The sequence below is a fragment of the Mytilus trossulus genome, chromosome 2, assembly GCF_036588685.1.
Source record: "Mytilus trossulus isolate FHL-02 chromosome 2, PNRI_Mtr1.1.1.hap1, whole genome shotgun sequence".
Taxonomy (NCBI): domain Eukaryota; kingdom Metazoa; phylum Mollusca; class Bivalvia; order Mytilida; family Mytilidae; genus Mytilus; species Mytilus trossulus.
The window spans coordinates 41,922,685-41,944,399 of record NC_086374.1 but is presented as its reverse complement, the minus strand read 5'-3'; the positions used below and the strand labels follow the sequence as shown (position 1 = coordinate 41,944,399).

Sequence of the window (21,715 nt, the reverse complement as noted above, 5' to 3'; positions counted from 1 at the left end):
CTATAGATAATTTAGCTGATCTGTAACAATAACATCTTCATGCCTTATATATCATGTACTGTAGTACGCCGCTAGATTAAAACTGACGTGAAAAGGTAACATATGGCCACCGAAAGCTCTTTTAATGAGAGCCCAGGTGGTCGTGTGGTCTAGCGGGACGGCTGCAGTGCAGGCGATTTGGTGTCACGATATCACAGTAGCATGGGTTCGAATCCCGGCGAGGGAAGAACCAAAAATTTGCGAAAGCAAATTTACAGATCTAACACTGTTGGGTTGATGTTTAGACGAGTTGTATATACATTATGTACACAGCCATGTATCACCATCATTGATGGCGATCCGATGGATACATCTGTTGTAGGGTTGTCACTGACTGAGACGTACTTATGAATATAATTATTTTCTGTGACTGTATCTTACATTAATTTGTAGGATCCTTTACTATAGATAATTTAGCTGATCTGTAACAATAACATCTTCATGCCTTATATATCATGTACTGTAGTACGCCGCTAGATTAAAACTGACGTGGAAAGGTAACATATGGCCACCGGAAGCTCTTTTAATGAGAGCCGGTGTGGTCTAGCGGGACGGCTGCAGTGCAGGCGATTTGGTGTCACGATATCACAGTAGCATGGGTTCGAATCCCGGCGAGGGAAGAACCAAAAATTTGTGAAAGCAAATTTACAGATCTAACATTGTTGGGTTGATGTTTAGACGAGTTATATATATTTATATATATATATATATTTGTAGGATCCTTTACAATAGATAATTTAGCTGATCTGTAACAATAACATCTTCATGCCTTATATATCATGTACTGTAGTACGCCGCTAGATTAAAACTGACGTGGAAAGGTAACACATACCCACCGAAAGCTCTTTTTTGAGAGCCCAGGTGGTCGTGTGGTCTAGCGGGACGGCTGCAGTGCAGGCGATTTGGTGTCACGATGCTTTTTTGTTGCTTGTTTTTCTGTTTTGTATCGATCTGATAAGTTAAGTCCTTTTCAACTAATTTTTTATAGTTTTTTTTTTATATCTTGTTCTGTTACACCACTTTCAAATGTAAGGCTATGGTTGGACGTCAGCAAACAAATTTAACTCCGCAACATAATGTATGTACGTGTCCCAAGTCAAGAGCCCATACTGAGATGTATGTGGTCTTCGTTTGTTGCTGTATATCATATTCGTTTTTCTTTTATTGTTTTGTACATAAACTAAGCCGTTATTGGTCTCGTTTAAATTATTTTTACATTTCTTATTTAGGGTCTTTTATAGCTGATTATGAGTTATGGGTTTTGCCCATTGTTGAAGTACATATGATGATCTATAGTTATTAATTTCTATGTCATTTGGTCTCTGGTGGATAGATGTATCATTGGTTACAATACAACATCTCCATTTTTTTATGGATTTTGTTATAAACGGGCCTGATAAATTGCAGTCCGAAATCCGGTCTGTATTTATATTTTGTCATTACACTAATCCATGTTTGGGTTTTTTCCGATTTCTATTGCGTCTTTACAGTAAATTCATTAGATGTGTACTGATTAAAGTCTAGAAAAAACATAGTTTAATTGTTATAGTTGAAATTTTCTATGTATAATTTCCAAGTAACTTCAAGTTAAGTTGAATTGATACCCTGTGTTTTGTATGATCTACAAAAAAAATCGGTGCTTCCTGTTTATCAAAAAAGTTCAGCCCTTTTCAGCTGATTTTTTTTCTAAATTTCTGTTATGTTGTGCTGAAACACCACTCATGTTAAGTGGTAGAAACCTGGCTAACAACCACATTCCTTATGTAGATGTCCAAGATCAGGAGCATGTTATTCAATAAAAGCCGTCTGTTGATCTTTATTTGTGGGTGAAATAAAGATTTGAGCAGACAAATAGAAAATAACTGTTGGTCAATGGTTCCAGTGTACAAACAACTTGACAGTTTACTATTTGATATGGGTTATGTCCATTGTTAAAGTACTTGCGGGATCTAGAAGTGCTAACTTCTACTTCATTTGTGTCTCTGGTTGAGAGTAAAATGAGCTTATTGGTAATCATACCACATCCCCTAATTTTATTGAATTACGTCCCGAACATGCACGTTTTCCACTAGAGGTTAAGCAAAGAATATACAACCAATCTTATTCTATATTTTCAAAAACATTGCATGGTATATCAAGTATATCTTTACTTAACTTTATATTCATACGCGACCTAATACTTTGTTCATTGTTTTCAATATTCCAAAAACATGGTTTCTGAACAAAGAATATGTTCGTTTTGTTATTTTGGTTAATTTCTAGTGACAAGTTGATATCATGATTAGTTTAAACATAATTTATTGCAAAATTAAAGCAAAGTAGATGAGACGCACGTAAATCATACTAGTCTAATGAAGTCTTCTCCGTATATCAACAGTAAACGCAATTATAATTAGTTCTGAAAATACAATTTCAGTTAATGCTTATGAAGCTCACATGTATTTCTAAGTCAAATCGTTGCCAGAGATCTATCTGAAAATGTATTAGCAAGAAACAAATCATATATCACAGCCATGCTTAATTTTTATATAACAATTAACACGTGTGGTCGTATTTTGGTACTTCTCGCTATACACCAGTTGAATAAGTACAGTACTTATGTAAATTGAACTTCTATAAAACTGCTGGAATTCCAAAAATCTCTAAGACAAAGCTGAAAGAATGATTTAATCACTTTGTTTAGCTTGGTTCTAAGCGACAATGTCTTTGTTTGATAATCCTATTTAAGTTCTTTTGTGGTCTTAACTTTCTGGGTGAGTCATAAGCCTACGTATCCAAACAGACATCAGATTTTGCATACTTTCGTAACAGTCATGGTGACTAACACCTTGCGGACATCTAAAAGGGAATTGTGTGCCATGTACTTGTCTTTTATGTAAAGAAATTACATCTGAAATGGAGAAAAATCAGTGTAACTATATACTTAAAAGTTGAAAAAGGCATGACTTTTATCATCATACATGTAAAATAAAAATTCCATGACCGCAATAACAAAAAGCATTTCTAGGTCACTTCATGAATACATGGATGTATGAGGCTTTACTGCAAAAACATATATATGCTATGGCAAAATTTACACCATATATAACATATATGAAACTGTATACAATCTATATTAAAAATGTCCTTGCAGTTTTTATATATTTCTATAATTTGATAGAATTAGAAACTTTTTACCTTTTAAATTAGACAAACTGTCTTATTATTATGAATTAAATATTATCCAAATCACAAAGATGAAAAAATAGAAACTTACTGGACACTTGAGGTAAATACAAAAGTTTATAATATAATCAGAATTTAAATATTCAATCCAAGTTTGGAAGTGAAAATATATAAATTATTTAGAAAAATGTGGAAAATAACAAAAATTGGCAAAAAAAATAGAAAACGAATAAAGCCTAAAAATACCTTTGAAGGAATTCAAACTTTTGATAAGGACAATTTGTATTATCTTTTTTAAGTTTCAATTGTTTTGCTCTGGAAAAAAGAAGATTATCAAAATCAACGATATAACTTATAGATAATTCAGCGTTTCAGACTCAAATAAATGAGACACCACTTGGTTATATTTTTTAGCAATTTGAACCGGGTTTTCTGACGGGAAATCAATTGGGAGGGGGTAAGGGATGGTGGAAGGTGGGCGGCGGTATTTTTTTTCCCGTACAACTTAGGAAACACCGTTTTACCATGGGTTTTTTTTTTAAAGTTTAAGACGATTTTACTTGTGATAAGATGGAGGTGAAGTATGATGTCAGGAGTTATCATGGTCCTTCTTAGACCTTTATTCATTGGGATTTTACCCTTTTCATTACAACTTGCTGTTCAGTGTGAGCCAATGCTAAGGGTTTAAGACCGTACTTTGACCTATTATAGTTTTTCTTTTACAAAGTGCGACTTGAATATATTTTATAATCCTAATAAGGAATTATAAATGTACTAGGTTAACTAGGTGCAACGATAGAGTTTCAAAATGTATTCAATTGTTTCCGTATTCGTGATAGAAGACATCAATGTTTTTTTTTTTTTTACATTAACCATGATTGATATGGTAACAAACAAATTAATATGTAATCAAAATAAGATAGAGTCAGTTAAATATTTCACGACAAAATAGTACATCATTTTTATCTACATAGGATGTGTAATTAAGATAACAAAATTGTTTGATGACAGAAAAAAAAGGATAGTCAATGTAATTTCTTTCATATGAGATTTTAGTTTTAAATAGTTCAATAAAGTATTTTTCTATTTAGAAATTAAAACTAATTATTTAAAAGATGATTCATGAAAAATAATATACATTTGTACTTATTATTATCTGATTAAATACAAATAAATTCAGTGAAATTGAAGTACATTTAAAATACGCACTTTCGACGCCTACAAACTTCGAATTTTTTTTTCTATCTGGAATGCAGTATGTAATTCTTAAATATTACATGGAATAAATGCACAGTGCAGTATTGGAAAATTTAATAATTATTTCATCTTCCTACTCAAACGATCCTTAAGCTGTATCTGTAAAGGTTAACGTATGGTGTAGATTCCCTACCTGTAAAAATACACTTTCACCGGTTTTAAATGAAACTTTTATTTATTCCTTTAGTTTTCGTTGAAAAAAATAACTGTAAAACGAATTGGGACTTTTCATTAATGAATTTATTTTTTGATTTTTGTTTAATTTATAATCTTTTAGTTTTTATTGCTCTATATGTATTCATTTATCGTTGACTTTCTTAATCTTCTGCTTTAAAAGGTGCGCGTAGCGGCCGAGACAAATCTATAATGTTTTGATCAACACCCAATTCTTCCTGTTTTATCAAATTATATTTCAAAGATTAACGACCTGTGAACATCTAGAGGATGTTTTATTTTGTATATATATTTGTTAATTCTAATTTTCGAGTTTAATGTGGCAAAACAGACCTTATCTTCTATTTTAGTCAATACATTATGTGTTGTTTATTTTTTGAACGGTGGTAGGGAAGAACAATTCAACTGATAGTCCATAAAAGTTCCCTAAAATGTTACCAGGTTATCAATTGTAGTAAAGTTAATGTAATTGTAATGTTTTATGGCATGGAAGCCTTAAAAAGTCATAAAACTGACTCAGTAAAAAGCAAGAAAGTATGACGTCCTAATTAATTTTGACAGATGAAGAACTGGGATCAAACAAACCACAAATTGATAATACAAAAATAATTAACCTGTCGGGGAAAGTATAATCGGCTGAGAATTAAGAAAAATACTGTTTGATTAAATCTGTCTATTAAAACAGTTTAGTCTGCATTACTACTATAAAGGAAACAATTGAATCAGATCATTTGAAATACAATCCAAATTCATGTCTTTGATATATAGATTGTAGTTCTATTTAAAGATGTCACTAACTTCCTAGTAGACAGAATTAACTGTTAACCTCCTCTGTAATTATAAGGAGGAAAAGTATTGACGCCTATAATGGAAGAATTATGAAAATGAGACAAATTTTGATCCAAATATAGTTAGAATTTTCATATATTTTAGATGAAATAATTAAATAGTGCCCGTTTCACACTTTGAATGAGAAAATCTGATGATAACCGCATTTTCATATCAGAAGATTATTCTTTTTAATAGCAAACAAATAAGACATTGTGAAAAATTATTAAATTTCATAAATAAATAAAATAAGCGGTAATCTGTATATTATGTCGTAACTGTAATTCATCGATTGTTTGCTGCTGTATATCATATTTGTTTTTGTTTAATGCTTTTTACAAAAATCAGACAGTTCGTTTTCCCTTTCGAATTGTTTTGTATTTGTCTTGTGTGTGATAGATTGCCATGCAATATTTATTTTGCTCATTGCTAAAGGCCGTATGGTGACCTAGCGTTGGAAAACTCTACGTTATTTAGTCATAAATACTAGTAAAAATACTTTGAATGAGAGTATTTGAGTCTACCGGTTTTAGTCTTTCTTAATATATATCATGGCACTTGGCAGAGGAGAACCTAAGAAAAATATGAAAATACTTTTGTCATTACTTATGCTCCGACTACTGTTTTTGAATGATTCCCTCGGGGCTAGTAGTCCACAAGCAGCGGAAAAGGTGACATATTATACCTGACTTTATGTTACAGTGTTGAAGACCGTACCTTGACCTATAATGATTTTTCTTTTACAGTGTTTAAGACCGTATATATACTTTGACCTATAATGGTTTTTGCTTTACAGTGTTGAAGACCGTACTTTGACCTATTATGATTTTTCTGTAAAATTGTGACTTGGATGGAGAGTTGTCTATTTGGCTCTCATATCACATCTTCTTATATCTATAGAGTACCGCGCTTTAATCTATTAAGAAAGTTATGGGTAGTGGCTTACACAATTCGACCGAACTTTAAGTATTTTAACAAATCGTTCCTGAAGTTTAATTCAACTAATCAGAAAATCTTGTGAATGTCTAAAGAAGACAGTTTTTTATAATTTATAAAGCGGTTCCTTTGCATTTTCAAATTTCCAACCTCCCACACGCACATATTTATCTCCTGCAATTTTTTTTTATGTTAAGGGGACTTATCATTTTAAAGTGGCAATAGCTGTCAAAATCATGTTCACCGATGCGACTCAAATATCATATTTGATTTATAATATACTAAAACGAGTACCAAGTTATAAGCAAATCTAAACTAAACAATGTTAATGCATGAGCTCGATTATATGTATTCGAACTTTCGTGTGTATTTAAGTCTATGCGCCATCTAAATAACCATCGAGATGACATCCGAAGTGATATAACCAGATATAAACATAAATGAAAATATAAAAAGAAGCGCGCTCGTGCAATTTGATTTTGAAGGTCAGTTTGATTTCATAGTATAGGCTTAAAATATAGGATGACTAAAGCATGCAAGCAAGTATACAAATAATTTAAAACTAACAAAAATACGACAAAGCTTTTTGATCTGGATAAGGCATACGTTTACAGTATAAAAAGCGAAATAAAAGTCAAAGGACTTCGAAATGTAAGAAACTTAAATATTTTTTAGATTAGAGATACGACTTTAAATAGCTTTTAGATTAGGGATCTAACTATTAAAAGAAGCTCTAAAATAGAATACGAAGAAAAGTAGTAAATAAAAATATTGCAAAAGAGTCAGGTAGTAGAGAGAATTTCAAAAACTCCTACTTTTCATGTTTTATGTTGAATAAGTATAGTTTCTTTTAATACTTAGAATACATGTACTTATATCAAGTTAGAGTAATTGATAAACAATCCCTAAATAAACTAGAAATATATTCGATTGAATATAATTTTATTTTGTAAAGATTAATAAACCCTAATATTTGAAAAGGAAAGCAGAATGAAAAGTCCCTGCAAACTTGAATGGCAAATAAAAAATCTGAAAAAGAGAAACAACAATTGTGCTACGGAAATCTTTGATTCTGATTTCAGTACGTATATCCATTAGACAGGTTCGAGAAATCAAATACATTCAACGCTTTTAGTACAAAAACAAAGATGTTCATAACCAGAGCAGCCAAAACGTCTTCGATTAAAAGCGTATGGAAAAGTTGGAATTTTATTTTAGTATTCTAAGAAAATTAAACAAACTTATTACTTTTTCTTCTGTATGTATTATCCTTCCATTTAGGAACACCAAGAATTTCTTGTAGTACTTTAAACATATATACATTATATACGCAAGTTCTCCATAGGTCCTCTTAGGGAAATATGTACATGTATACACGACCTATACTACTAAAGCTGGTCTCAACACTATAAGTAAAGTTTATAGCAAAAACTAAATTTCTGAGTATTGAAACGAACGTTACATATTTTTATTGAAGATTGAAAGCGAGAATTTTCTGTTCGGCTTGATATCTAGTAACGTATCATCCCGAAACATTTAACCTTCTTTATCGAACCATTCATGATTTTATCCAATACCCTAATAAAAGTTAACTTTTTTTTATCGAATAATTTCAAGAGTATCTAATTACCCAACAAAAGTTGACCATCTTTATCGGACCAATCATGAGTATACAATACCCCTCCAAAAGTTAACAATCTTTATCGGACCATTCATGAGTATACAATACCCCTCCAAAAGTTGACCATCTTTATCGGACCATTCATGAGTATACAATACCCCTCCAAAAGTTAACCATCTTTATCGAATATATTCATGAGTAGATCCTATACCCCGCCAAAAGTTAACCTTTTTCATCGAACCATATAGGAGTATCCAATACCCCTTCCAAAAGATAACCTTATTTATTGAGCATTTCATGAGTATTCAATACCTCGCAAAAGATAACCTTCATCATCGAAAAATTTAAGAGCATCCAATACCCCCATCAAAAGTTAACCTTCTATATCGAACTGTTCATGAGTATCCCAGACCCCAACTTATGTTAACCTTCTTTTCGGACCATTCACGAGTATCCAATACCCTAAAATTTAACCTTCTTTGTAGGATATTTTTATGAGATTGTTTCGCGAGTATCCAGTTTCCCAAAAGATAAACTTAATTGTCGAATAATTCTAAGGTATCAAATATACCAAATGGGAAACCAACTTGATTATTATGTCAACTATTCTGAACCTACAAAAACTTTTATCAAATTCTAAGACTTCAAATGACAGTAACAATATCTGTATTAATCTTACCTGATATATGTCTTCCTTCTACATGCCAGCAAATTAATATTGCCAACATTAATATATGTAGATTTAAAGTTATTTTCCTAGACATTATTCAATTTCAAATTATAAGAAAGTCTTCATGTAGACATAACGAACTTACTATATTATATACATATCATCTATTAAGGTCATACAATTTTTTTTTTACAATGTCAGACATTTATATATGGTTTAGCTGCTCATTCGTCATTAGTTTATATGTTTGTTGCGAAGGCGTTCGTTTCACATCTTAACCATTAATTAGAAAATCCCGTTAATTCCCAATACCACGATTGTTGTTAGAAAACAATTCTGTAAATTGTTACGTATCAAGCAGAGACAAACAAAACAGTATATGGGAGCGTATCCAATGAACATTCCGTATGTTCTTAAAAGGGAAAAAAAGAAACCGCAAATGAAATGACCACACACAATACCGAAAACTATTTTAATTGAATGACTTGTAAAGAAATTAACCTTTCTGACCTTTCTTCAGTAAAATATACGGTACATGATTTTAATGTCGTCATCTACCAATCCTATAAATAAGGAACTTCTAAAAAGATTATGTTATTATATTAATTAAGCTGTTTAACTTTTGTGCAGACTAACACTATTTTATTTCCTTTTAACTTATTAAAGATTATACTTTTCGAACTTTGATAAGTTAATAAACCAGCTGAATAATTATTTAGATACGATCAAAAGGTAAAATAAAATTGAATTAAAAAAAAAAGAATTCCGAGGAAAATTCCACACGGAAAGTCCCTAGACAAATGGCAAAATTAAAAGTTTCAACACATCAAACAAATGGATAACAACTGTCATAATTATTTCAGACTTGGTTCAGGCATTTTCTGATATAGAAAATGGTGGACTGGACATGGTTTTATAGATTTATGCCCTACTTATATGACAGTCACTGAGAACTGGATTTTAATAATTTTAAACACAGTCAAGTGAAAAATTGGAATTATTGAGAAAATTTAAGCCAAAGTTATAATTTTAATAAAAGATAATATGATTTTAAAATTTATAGAATATTTCGTACATGAACAACAAGGCCTCATAAGCCTCTAAAGGTTGTACGATACTAATATACATGACTATATACGTATGTTTAAAATTTATTGTAATGTATTGTATTTCATGTACAGTACCTAGTTGCACTTACTATAAAATGAAAATCCCATGAAATCAGAAATAGAAAAAGTGAATCAATTTATCCAATGAATTTGAAGTAATTTAGAATCATTCATTCTTAAATTAAAAAAAATAGATAAAAGACTTTTTAGAACTTTTTTGTTATTTCATTCTATTTCCAAGTTTTATTTTAACTGCCAAATTAAACGTCGCTATTTTTGTCGTCTGAAGGAAATATTGAGGGGCGATGGTTATAACTACGTGACTTTGAGTTGGAAACTAAATTGAATGCTCGTAATATTTTTATTTACTTACAATTGAGTTGGAAACGAACGCTCGTAATTTATTTTTATTCACTTACCACGTAGTATGGTAGAACTCTTGTGTGCCATATTGTTTCCATATAACTTAATTAAAAATATCTCATTAGAGCCACACAAAAAAAACCCAACATATTATGAATATTGAAGTAGTAAATTTAGGATAAATTGATCAAATTAATTTCAATCCATAGCAGTATTTTTGACAGATAATAATGGATGGATTTTTTTTTCGTACAAGAAAATATTACAATATAAATCGCACAGATCCATGGCTGTTGAAAGGACACATGTATATCAAATACAAAGACGTGGCAAGCTTCTGGTGAAACTTCGAAAAAGGGTAATGGTTCAAATGTTAACATTATATCAGATTTAAAGATATCCTTGCTTTTAAGAAAACTATCGCAAGTCTGATGTATTTTCACTTTGAATATTCAAACAAAACTATAGTTACGACATTTGTAAGAAAAATATATAGATGTCCTCAGAATTGTTCCCTAAACCCTTACCTATACTTTTCAAGCCAGTCTGCATTGGAAGAGATGCAAAAGAGAAAATAACTTTCCCTAATCTTTCCTTTGCCAACAAAGGTCTCGATGGCGTCAATTTAGGCAATATCCTTCATCGTAAATTAGTTCAATCGAAAATACCTCCTTATTTCAAAGACCAGTCTGTACCAATCGTTTCCTATAGCTATACCAAACCTATTGCAACTAAATTTTTCAATTACAAACACGTTTTGCAGGATCTCGATATTGACGACCTCAAGTCTAAACCTCCTGATTGCACTTGTGCTAGTTCCCAATTCACATATAATCCGGCTGGACACGTTATTACTGGTGACCTCAACATTGTTAATAACACTTCTCTACACAATGTGTTATCGAAAGGTCCGAGATATCGTGAGCCTAAATCCATCCATTGGAAATACAACTTTAAAAATGTTGCAAAATTCTTATGTACATCCATGACAAATATGTTGTTGTCCCCGCAGATAAAGCCACACACAACATCGTTTTTGTGTGTAAAACTCATTACATTAACTGTTTGATAAACGAATTAGGTATTGACAATTCACTTGGGAACTCAACGTATACCCTCACGACACTTACCAAAGAGGAAATCCTGTGGATAATCATAGGTCTGTTCTATGTTCCTTTGGAATTTTAACCAAAGATGAAGAACTGGATCTTCCATCATTGTATTGGATACCTAAACTACATGAGTGTCCTTACTAACAACGGTATATTGCTGAATTATTAACATCTATTTTATCAGCAATCAAAGACGGGCTTCAAAGTTATTGTGAATCTGCCTTTTCTAGAAGTGGCGTGAATCAGATGTCGATACTTAAAAATTCCAAAGATCTGTGAGAGTACATACAATCTAACTTTCTTTCATCTTGTTATAGTATTAAAACATTTGACTTTTCTACACTTCACACAAATATTTCACATTTCAAACTAAAAGACAAATTGAAAGAGTATGTATTGCTTTGCTTCATTAAAAAGAATGGCCAACGTAGATACAAGTATCTTGTCTTAGGGAGGGATAAATCCTACTTTGTAAAGGATCACTCTGAATCAAACAAAAAAATCTCTGAAACTGATGTTATCAAGATGCTTGATTTCTTGATTGACAACATATTTGTTACGTTCGGAGGACGTGTTTTCAACAGACTGTCGGCATTCCAATGGGAATTGTACTTGCCGACTTTTTTTTTTATTATTATGAGGCTGACTTCATGCAGGAACTTCTTAGGAAGAAAGATAAGAAGTTAGCGATATCCTTTAAATCTACCTTCCGCTATATAGATGATGTTCTTTCACTAGATAATTCAAAATTTGAACGCATCTATCCCATCGAACTAGAGATAAAGGATACTACAGATAAGTCGGCCTCATATCTTGACTTACATCTAGAAATTGACAATGAGGGTCGATTGAAAACAAAACTTTACGACAAAAGGGATGATTTCAGCTTTCCAATTGTGAACTTTCCATTTCTAAGTAGCAACATTCCAGCAGCACCTGCATACGGGGTATATATCTCTCAATTGATGCGATATTCCCGTGCTTGCATTTCCTATCATGATTTTCTTGATAGAGGGTTGCTGCTCATAAGAAAGCTATTAAACCAAGAGTTCCAACTGGTGAAGTTGAAATCATCCCTTCGTAAGTTTTACGGACGCCAAAGCCCACCACGAGTTGGTTGACCGTTATGGAATAACCCTTTCACAAATGATTTCGGACATGTTACTTACGTCGTAACTACAGTCTCCTTCTCTTTCATAAATGTGACCTACCTAATTAGACTATTTACCGGATTTGTTATCGCATATGGAACACGACGGTGCCACATGTGGAACAGAATCTGATTACCCTTCCGGAGCACCTAAAGTCATCCCTAGTTTTTGGTGGGGTTCGTGTTGTTTATTCTTTAGTTTTCTATGTTGTGTTATGTGTACTTTTATTTGTCTGTTTGTCTTTTTCATTTTTAGCCATGGCGTCGTCAGTTTATTTTCGATTAATGAGTTTGACTGTCCTTTTGTCCCTCTTTTATCGTTGATGTATAATTACATGTGTATTGCTCAGAAAACTTCAAGTCTCATTATGATGAATGACATCTAGAAATTGACAGTAAGGGTCGTTTGAAAACACAACTTTACACCTACGAGATGATTTCAGCTTCCAAATTGCGAACTTTCCATTTCTGTGTAGCAACATTCAAGCAGCGCCTGCATACGGCGAATATATCTACCAAATTGATACGATATTCCCGCGCTTGTATTTCCTATGATGATTTCCTTGATAGATGGTTGCTGCTCACAGGTATTTGATTGAAAAAGTTGGTTGACCATTAAGGAATAACCGTTTGACAGATGATATCGAATATGTTTCTTACGTTGTAACTACAATCCCCTTCCCTTTTCATGAATGTGTCCTACCTGCCTACCAAATTATGTAATTTACCGGGTTTGTCATACATGAGCAACACGACTGGTGACACAAGTGTAGCAGGATCTGTTAACCTTCCGGAGAACCTGAGATCAACCCAGTTTTGTTAGGGTTTAGTGTTGCTAATTCCCTAGCAACTATGTTGTTTCTTGTGTACTTTTATCTGTCTGTTGTTTTTTTCATTTTTAGCCATGACGTTGTCAGTTCGATTTATGAGTTTGACTGTTTCTGTGGTATCTTTCGCCTTTCTTTTAGATTAAGGAAATCTCAAATTAATAAATTACAATTATTTGAGTGTGTTTTATTGGCTTTTGGATATAATCTACATGTGAAAAAAGGCTGAGCAACACAAACCCCGCCCAAAACCTGAATGATCTCAGGAACCCCTGAAGGGTAACCAGATCAGCCTCCACGTTCTACAACTGTCATATTGCTCATGGTAAGTACAAATCGGTGACAACTCTCATTCTATTATTTCATAATCTAGTAAAGATGACAGGATTTCGAGGAATTACGACAATTGGAACACATTCGTTGTCATCTATGACACATATTTTCTATAAGGATCAACCAATTTCTGATTGTGTCCGTAATGATAAGTATTATGTAATATGAAACATTTATTTAGAGGAAATTATTTATACAACAGAACATGTAGTTAATGAATGATACTAGCTACTTTTATTCTTTATAAGAAACTTATGATGTAACTTATATCATTCAAGCAAAGTTTTTATTGTTACCATTAAGACTTTATTGGTCAAACATTGTCTGGTGAGTGAAATAAAACCTTCTAATTAGAGAATTCTAGACATCGGGAAAGTGGATTCTGATGCAATGAAAACAAAGCATTCATATTTTTTTTTATTGAACTAGAAACAGAAATTAATTAAAAGAAGCTTTATAAAACTAATAAAGACATACATACATACCTAGATAAAAAAAAAATGCAATCAGAGTCAACGTGACATGAAAGTAATGGATAAATTTAAGGCTTGAATAGGGAATAAGAGTATACATGTACTATGCAACCGAATGAAGAAGATAGAACTGGTAAAATATAAGGGAGAAACAACAAAATGCTACTCAAGGCTGAACTATATCTACCAGAAATATATTTACAGTAGGAGGTGATTACCATCATCCTCAAAACAAAATGTTTGAAAGGATACGGGTACATCTCTCAAAGGCAACTGTTGTCTATAAAATACTGCCAAAGACATTGTAGCTTACACATTGAACAGACAATATTAACCCGCTTTTGCTGAAAAAGATAACAATAATGTACCAATGCAAATTATGGTCAGCAAAACATGAGATCATAAAATGCATTTTATAAATTTGTATACATATGCAACTCTTGTGAGTGCTGTGATTAAATATCTTCCGATAATTCAGAGGCATTGTGTAGTAGACGGAGCATATTCACCATGCATCGTTTTTAATGGAAACAGGATAATATAACATCTATATATAAAGAATTAGATATAAAGCCAGCATTAAACTACAGACGTTTATCTCTTACATGTTTAAGCTTGAACTTATCGAAAATATCAACGTAGGCAATACCTTGACACATCTAGTCAGATACAAAATACTTGCAAATTGTAAGTGCCGTTTTAAGAGCAAGGCGAAGGTGTAAAACACAATCCATTACGTAATGTCTCGAATTTCAATCAAGTCTAGATATTTGAGATATGTTATATCTCTTTCTGAAGATGATTAATTGTCAAACAAACAAAAAAGGACAGTGCTGGTTTTTTATTCCTTGTTATCGATAATGAAAAATTTCAACACTTGCTAAAAAAGAGGATTGCAGTCTTGCAAACACGACTCGAACATATTTTTTTCGTTTGTGACACAGATATACCCTGTATGAAGGCTCTCCTTGGATGAGGCTAAATAGAAATGTATTGTAATTCGTTTGAAATAGGGTTTTTCCCGTTTGCTATTTGTAGTTTGTAATTTGTATACTCCCTCATGCAAAGCTCTGATTCCTTTCACTGATTTGGCTATACTTCTTGGACCTTTTGGATTATAGCTCTTCATCTTTTATGTAAGCTTTGGATTTCAAATATTTGGTGCTCACTGAATAACCTACATTAAATTCTAAATATCATTTATAGTTGGAGTTTATCATGAAAATCGTCGATGACGTCACGGTCACATGTCAAATTATGTATACGAGCTGACAAACAAAATGTTTTTTTTTTTTTATCAGAAGACGCGTTACATACAAAATTAATTTATCCAAATAACAAAATATACAAATTATAGGAATTGTACTGATATTAATTTAAGCATGGATGCAATGTGAATACTGCTCATCACAGAATCATTTTAATCGTTTGGAGGTCGGTTCGTATCAATGTTTATATGATAAAAATGGTTGAACTGTAAAGTACATAAAGATACACCTACAACATAAACACAATCTTTTATTTGGGTTAAAAATAAATGTAAGTGAAAAAAACCTTTTAACACCTTAAATGTATTATGTGAAAACAATAAAAATAAATACAATCCGTGCTAAACTGCAACGAATTTTGTCAACCAAATATACTTTTTTGAGTCGTGCTTCACTGATGAGTCTTTTGTAGTTAAAACGCGCGTCTTGTGTATGTTCCGGACCATATGAGTATTTGGACCATACGCGTATGGTCATGACCATATGCGTATACTCATATGGTCCGACCATACGCGTATGGTCCGACCGTACGCGTATGGTCGGACCATATGAGTATAATACTCGTCTGGTTATTAACGGGCCGGACCATATGAGTATTTGGACCATATAGGTATATATATTTTTTCAAATTACATTATAAACGTTTCAATAATACAAAAACTTTATCTAAAAAACAGTGATGGTTTAAAACATGACAATTTTTTTTATTTTATAATCCAAAAAACTACGTAAAAATTTAATATTGATGCCATAGTTAGTTTTCATCGCTAGTTACATTCGTGCATATAGGTTTGGATGACACTCACTTCCACACGGTATCACAGCTTTTTTGCACGATCTTTTTCATTTACACATTTTGTTTGCGAGTAAAAAACAAGCCTTTTTGCAGCTGCGTACAGTGATACCGAGGTCTTTGGCAATTCTGATGTCTACGGTGTTTTTAAGACGCTCTATAGCTAGATCTCAAATATCGTAAAATGACTGCAATACACCATCTTCACAACTAATAGTATACTACTTTCCAGTGACTTCTTATGGAACAGTTCATTAAGAAATTTTTGGAATTTAATTTTTTAGTCGACATATTGCCATTTTCTCGAAATAACAAATCGGTAATGACCATCGGTATAAAATGTGTTTACTTTAAATTTGACAATTAAGAAAAATTAACTATGTAAAACTTCTTATTTTTATTTAGCTTATCTTTTTATTATAATATAATGATAAAATTACCTATATGATAGCGTATTTTGAATGAACGGTCATACCATATGAAGAGTTTAGAAGTATTAAAAGTTAACTATAACAGAGTGTTAATTACCCCGACCATACGCGTATGGTCCGACCATACGCGTATGGTCGGACCATATGAGTATATACCCATATGGTCATGACCATACGCGTATGGTCCAAATACTCATATGGTCCGGAACATGTACATAATTTAATTTCTGGTATCTTTGATGAGTTTATATACATAATTATACTTTCAAACGTGAGATGCCATCATCTTTTGGTGAAGCACATGTACATATTTGTTGAAATGCATGATTTTGTTTAAATAACACTCAAATCAATCAAAATATGTTTCAAACAAATAAAAACAAAACGCGCAAAAAAATAAATTAATTAAAAGAATATCAAGGAGTAAGGATATGCATGGGTATATACAATTTGTTACACAACTTTATATTCAGATTATTTAAATAAAAGTACATAAATTAACATTATTCCATATATATTTGGAAATCAAATTGTTTATAAATGCATCCGTTTATATCTACTTTTTATTTAGCAATTTTTTTTTAAAACACACAAAACAATCAGAAAATTATATAAAAAAAAAAAAAAAAAAAAAGCTAACAAAATGATAAGAAAAGAACATAATTGAAAACAGATTTTTACTTTGCATTGTACTTTCTATTTTTTTTTGTCAATGCGTGTCCTATGTTTCTATCTGATTACTTATGATTATTAATGTATTATATGATTATAATTTAGTTGAATTTAAATAAGGGTAAAAGATGCCAGATGGATAGTCAAAGTCGTAGATCGAAAAAAAAAAAAACCAACAACATAAGAACGCTATGAATAAAAAGAAAAAGACAAACTGACAAATACATATAATAGTAATCAAGACACAATATAGAAAACTAAAAACGCAGCAACACGAATCTCGCCAAAAATTTGATAATTGATAATTGATCTAATAAGCAAAATATTTCCATGTACTTATATGTAATTTTTATATTCTTATATTGATGTATATTTTAACGTATTCATGAATATTCAAACCCTTGAAATATATACTAAAAATACCTTTCAAAGAAAAAAAAGAAAAAAAATTGAAGGAAAACATAGATACACAATTGTAACTTAGGTTTTTCTACCTAAGGAAAAGATTACATTAGCTGTATTTGGCAAAACTTTTAGGAATATTTGGTCCTCATTGCTCTTCAACTTTATACTCTATTTGGCCTTTTTAACTTTTTTTTTATTCGAGCATCACTGATGAGTCTTTTTTTTTAAAACGAAACGCGCGTCTGGCGTAAATATAAATTTTTTAATCCTGGTATCCATGATGAGTTTATTTGGGGTTAATTCTATTTCAGCTAATCAGAACATTGTTAATAGGTAATTTTGTAATTTATTATAAACCGATCTTAGATTAGTACTGACAAAATAAATAGTACGATTTCCAAGGGGCTTGCTAGGTTAACAACTAAGACTATGTGTAAACGTTTTAGTATTTGACTTGTTGACCACGATGTAAGGACATGAAAATCGGATTTTTTTTAAATGATTTGTTAAAATTACTACATTTTATATCATACAACTGTACTGCTAAAATAAGTATTTTTATCAGAATAGATGGCAAGTTGTCTAACCAACAATGATACTTTTTATATTTGTCAAAATATGTTGACTTTCACTTATATCATATAATCAAAAGAAATAACGTGTATAGCGGACAAAATGTCTGAATGGGAAAAAAACCACTAAATTAATCCATGCATCCAAAGCGTTTGTTTTTAGTTTACCTTTATCATGAACTTTGAACGACAAGCAAGTGAACGCCAAGAATGTTTATAACCTAAACACATAAAGAGCTATATAACTAAACCCGACCACAATCTAAGATCAATCTTACATGAGGAAGTTGGAACCACTGTATAATAATCATTATTATAATGTACAGATATAAAAACAGGGAATTAACGAAAAGTTTTTTAAAACTTATATTAGGTGAGTACCAAAGTACTGAACAATGATTGTAACTTGTGTAGGAGATCAATATCATCTCCATTAAATCTGCATAGCAGCTTTTATTAGAAAAAATAATATCATTTTCATTTGTACACTTCAGGATATATATAATTGCTTTAATTCCATCTTCATTGATGATGTCAAATGGCTTTATACCTATATGCACTATAAAGAAACAGTCAAAGTGCTCTCATCCGACATAAACAAAATGACGTCATGTCAAATGGAAAGTATTGTTAATGTTATTAATGTTATTTATATATTTTAGTGATCAGGAAAGGACGAACCTACTCCTTTCAGGAAATGTGGATGCATTATTTTCAAGTGATGACAGATTCGAGCATTAACGCTTCAGTAATAAAACGGATATCTGAAAATTGCACGCTATATGATGGCATTCGCAACACTAGAAGTAAAGAGTAAATCCGTGCTTAGATGGAAACATACTGTATAGCTTGTTAAATTGTTCGATTATCATATAAATGGAAGTTCATTCATAATTGGTTGTGAAGAAAAAATATATACTTGAGTTGATAATAAAAAAATTGATTGTAGTTGTATGACACAAAATGTAAAAATTCTTTATTGAAGATGTTTTGTTTAATAATCATGATGTCATGATTTTTACTGAAAAACATCGGGAATCAATATTTTTTTTTCTTTTTGAAGTCAGCAAATCACAATGACAAAATAACTCCAAATAGCTCAAAATTTGCAAAAATCTATTAATATTGAAGTTTCCAACAACTTTTAATGTCTTTTTACAACATATCTATCGACCATCTGTGTGTATCATATCGTAGCAATAAATAAATAAGTTACAGCTGAGTGCGACCGAGCAGATTTTTACCCTAAACTAAAACTTAAGTTAGTCGAAGCAAAGGGTGAAGATACTTTTATGCCCCATTTCTGGGCATTTTGTTTTCTAGTATGTGCGTCCGTTCATTCGTTCGTCCGTCTGTTCGTCTGTCTGGCCCGCTTCAGGTTAACGTTTTTAGTCGAGGTAGTTTTTGATGAAGTTGAAGTCCAATCAACTTGAAACTTAGTACACATATTCCTTATGATATGATCCCTCTAATTTTACTTCCAAATTAAAGATTTTACCCCATTTTTACGGTCCACTGAAAATGGCAAATGATAGTTTGGATGGGGCTTCCATGTACATAGGACACATTCTTGTTTTTCATAGCCATCACCCTCTCTATTACGTGTTATTCAATCAATTTATTATACTGTATGTTCTGTTATTACCGTCTATTAAATAATATAAGAAATTCTATATAAAATTAGCTATGACGTCTTGTTATCAAATATATCTAATAAAGTGCACAATTGATCAATGGTCTCCGTGAAGGGGAATACAGTTTTAACCATTGAACAAGGTTAATTATCTCCCTTTTATCAACCAATAACACTCTTGAGATTAAGCATTGACAAACACAAGTTACATGATTGCAATGCCTCACATTAACCATATGTGGATTTTGAAAAAAGAACTCTAAAGAACTTCTGGACAATTTTAAATCTCGATCTTTTTTTTTAAATTAGTTCTTTTCAACCACATGTGAACTTGATAAATCGTCTTACAGAAATAATCCACAATGCTTTTTTTTTTACATATAAATGGTAGCATACGCCATCTATTTATTACTTTGGGATACCATACGGCATATGCTGTTTATTTTCTATCTATTCACTGTTTAAGTCATGATTCAATGTGATATTTGTCAATAAATCATAATTTGAAATTTAAGCTAAGAAGGGGTCTATTTTAGGACCTTACCGAACCTACTCCTTTGATATTCAGATATATTGGTTATATTCTTTTGATTAACAATCCAAACTTTTCTGGTTGGGTTCCATTTACATATCCCTACAATAAGAAAACAAAGAAACAACACACATAAAATTGAGAATGGAAACGGGGAATTTGCCAAAAAGACAACAACCCGACCATAGAGCAGACAACAGCAGAAGGCCACCAACAGGTCTTCAATGCAACGAGAAATTCCCGCATCCGGAGGCGTCCTTCAGCTGGCCCCTAAACAAATATATACTAGTTCAAAGATAATGAACGCCATACTTAACTCCAAATTGTACACAAGAAACTAAAAATTTAAATAATTAAAGACTAACAAAGGCCAGAGGCTCCTGACTTCGGACAGGCGCAAAAATGCGGCGGGGTTAAACATGTTTGTGAAATCTCAACCCTCCCTCTATACCTCTAGCCAATGCAGAAAAGTAAACGCATAACAATACGCACATTAAAATTCAGTTCAAGAGAAGTCCGAGTCTGATGTCAGAAGATTTGAAAAATTGTGTCTTCATCATATGAATATCAGGCACAATCCTCCCCGTGAGAGGTTTAGTATCATACCATCATAACATATAAGAGAGGAACATAACCCGTATTATGCCAACAACGGGTTTATTAATAATAAATGTGTTTAGCTCCGATGCAAAGACCCTATAAGTGAATCAATATTAACGCCAAAATATGCAATCTTTAATGACCTGACAACAGTATCGTAACTATACCGTATCTTAATAAGTCTATTTAAATGTTTTGTCAGCTTCTGAGGTGAATACTGACATTTTTGTGCTATATAAAGAATATTTCCATAAAATATTGGATGTGAAATACCTGAACGTATAAGAAGTCTGCATGTTGAGCTATACTTACGAATGATGCCCTTATACCGATAATAAAATTAAGTAAATGCTTCTTCTGCCACATTTTTACACTTATAATTCGAATTTGACATAAACGGTCATCTAAGTACCAGAATCTATGACAAAGTAGTCGATTTTAGTTTTGAAATTATTATTCCCCCCACATTAGCAGCAATAAACCAACTTCGTCTCCACATTGAATATTTATTTCCAAACTCATTCGGTATTCAAGAGCTTGCAGTTGCTACTCAAACTTTTTAAAACGTCACAAGTGTCAACGTAGAAAGTCAATGAACAAGTGTATATCTAAAAACGTCCAACTTGGTTTTTCACAAATAAGAAGAGATCTGCAAAGAGAGGGATACAATTCGTACTCATATGAAGGTATGCCGACAATTTGCTGAAAAGGATACATGCGAATTAAATGAATATGTTGCAAATAGAATACTG

At 31.8% G+C, this 21,715-nt stretch overlaps 1 long non-coding RNA gene across 1 annotated transcript; it reads right to left on the bottom strand.

Moving 5' to 3' along the window:
• Nucleotides 1-2,320: 2,320 nt before the first annotated feature.
• LOC134705140 (uncharacterized) lies at nt 2,321-9,136 on the bottom strand. The gene is made up of 2 exons (XR_010105492.1): nt 8,700-9,136; nt 2,321-2,929 (listed from the first exon to the last, which is right to left on the bottom strand). It is a non-coding gene; the product is annotated as an uncharacterized LOC134705140 (long non-coding RNA).
• Nucleotides 9,137-21,715: the final 12,579 nt, after the last annotated feature.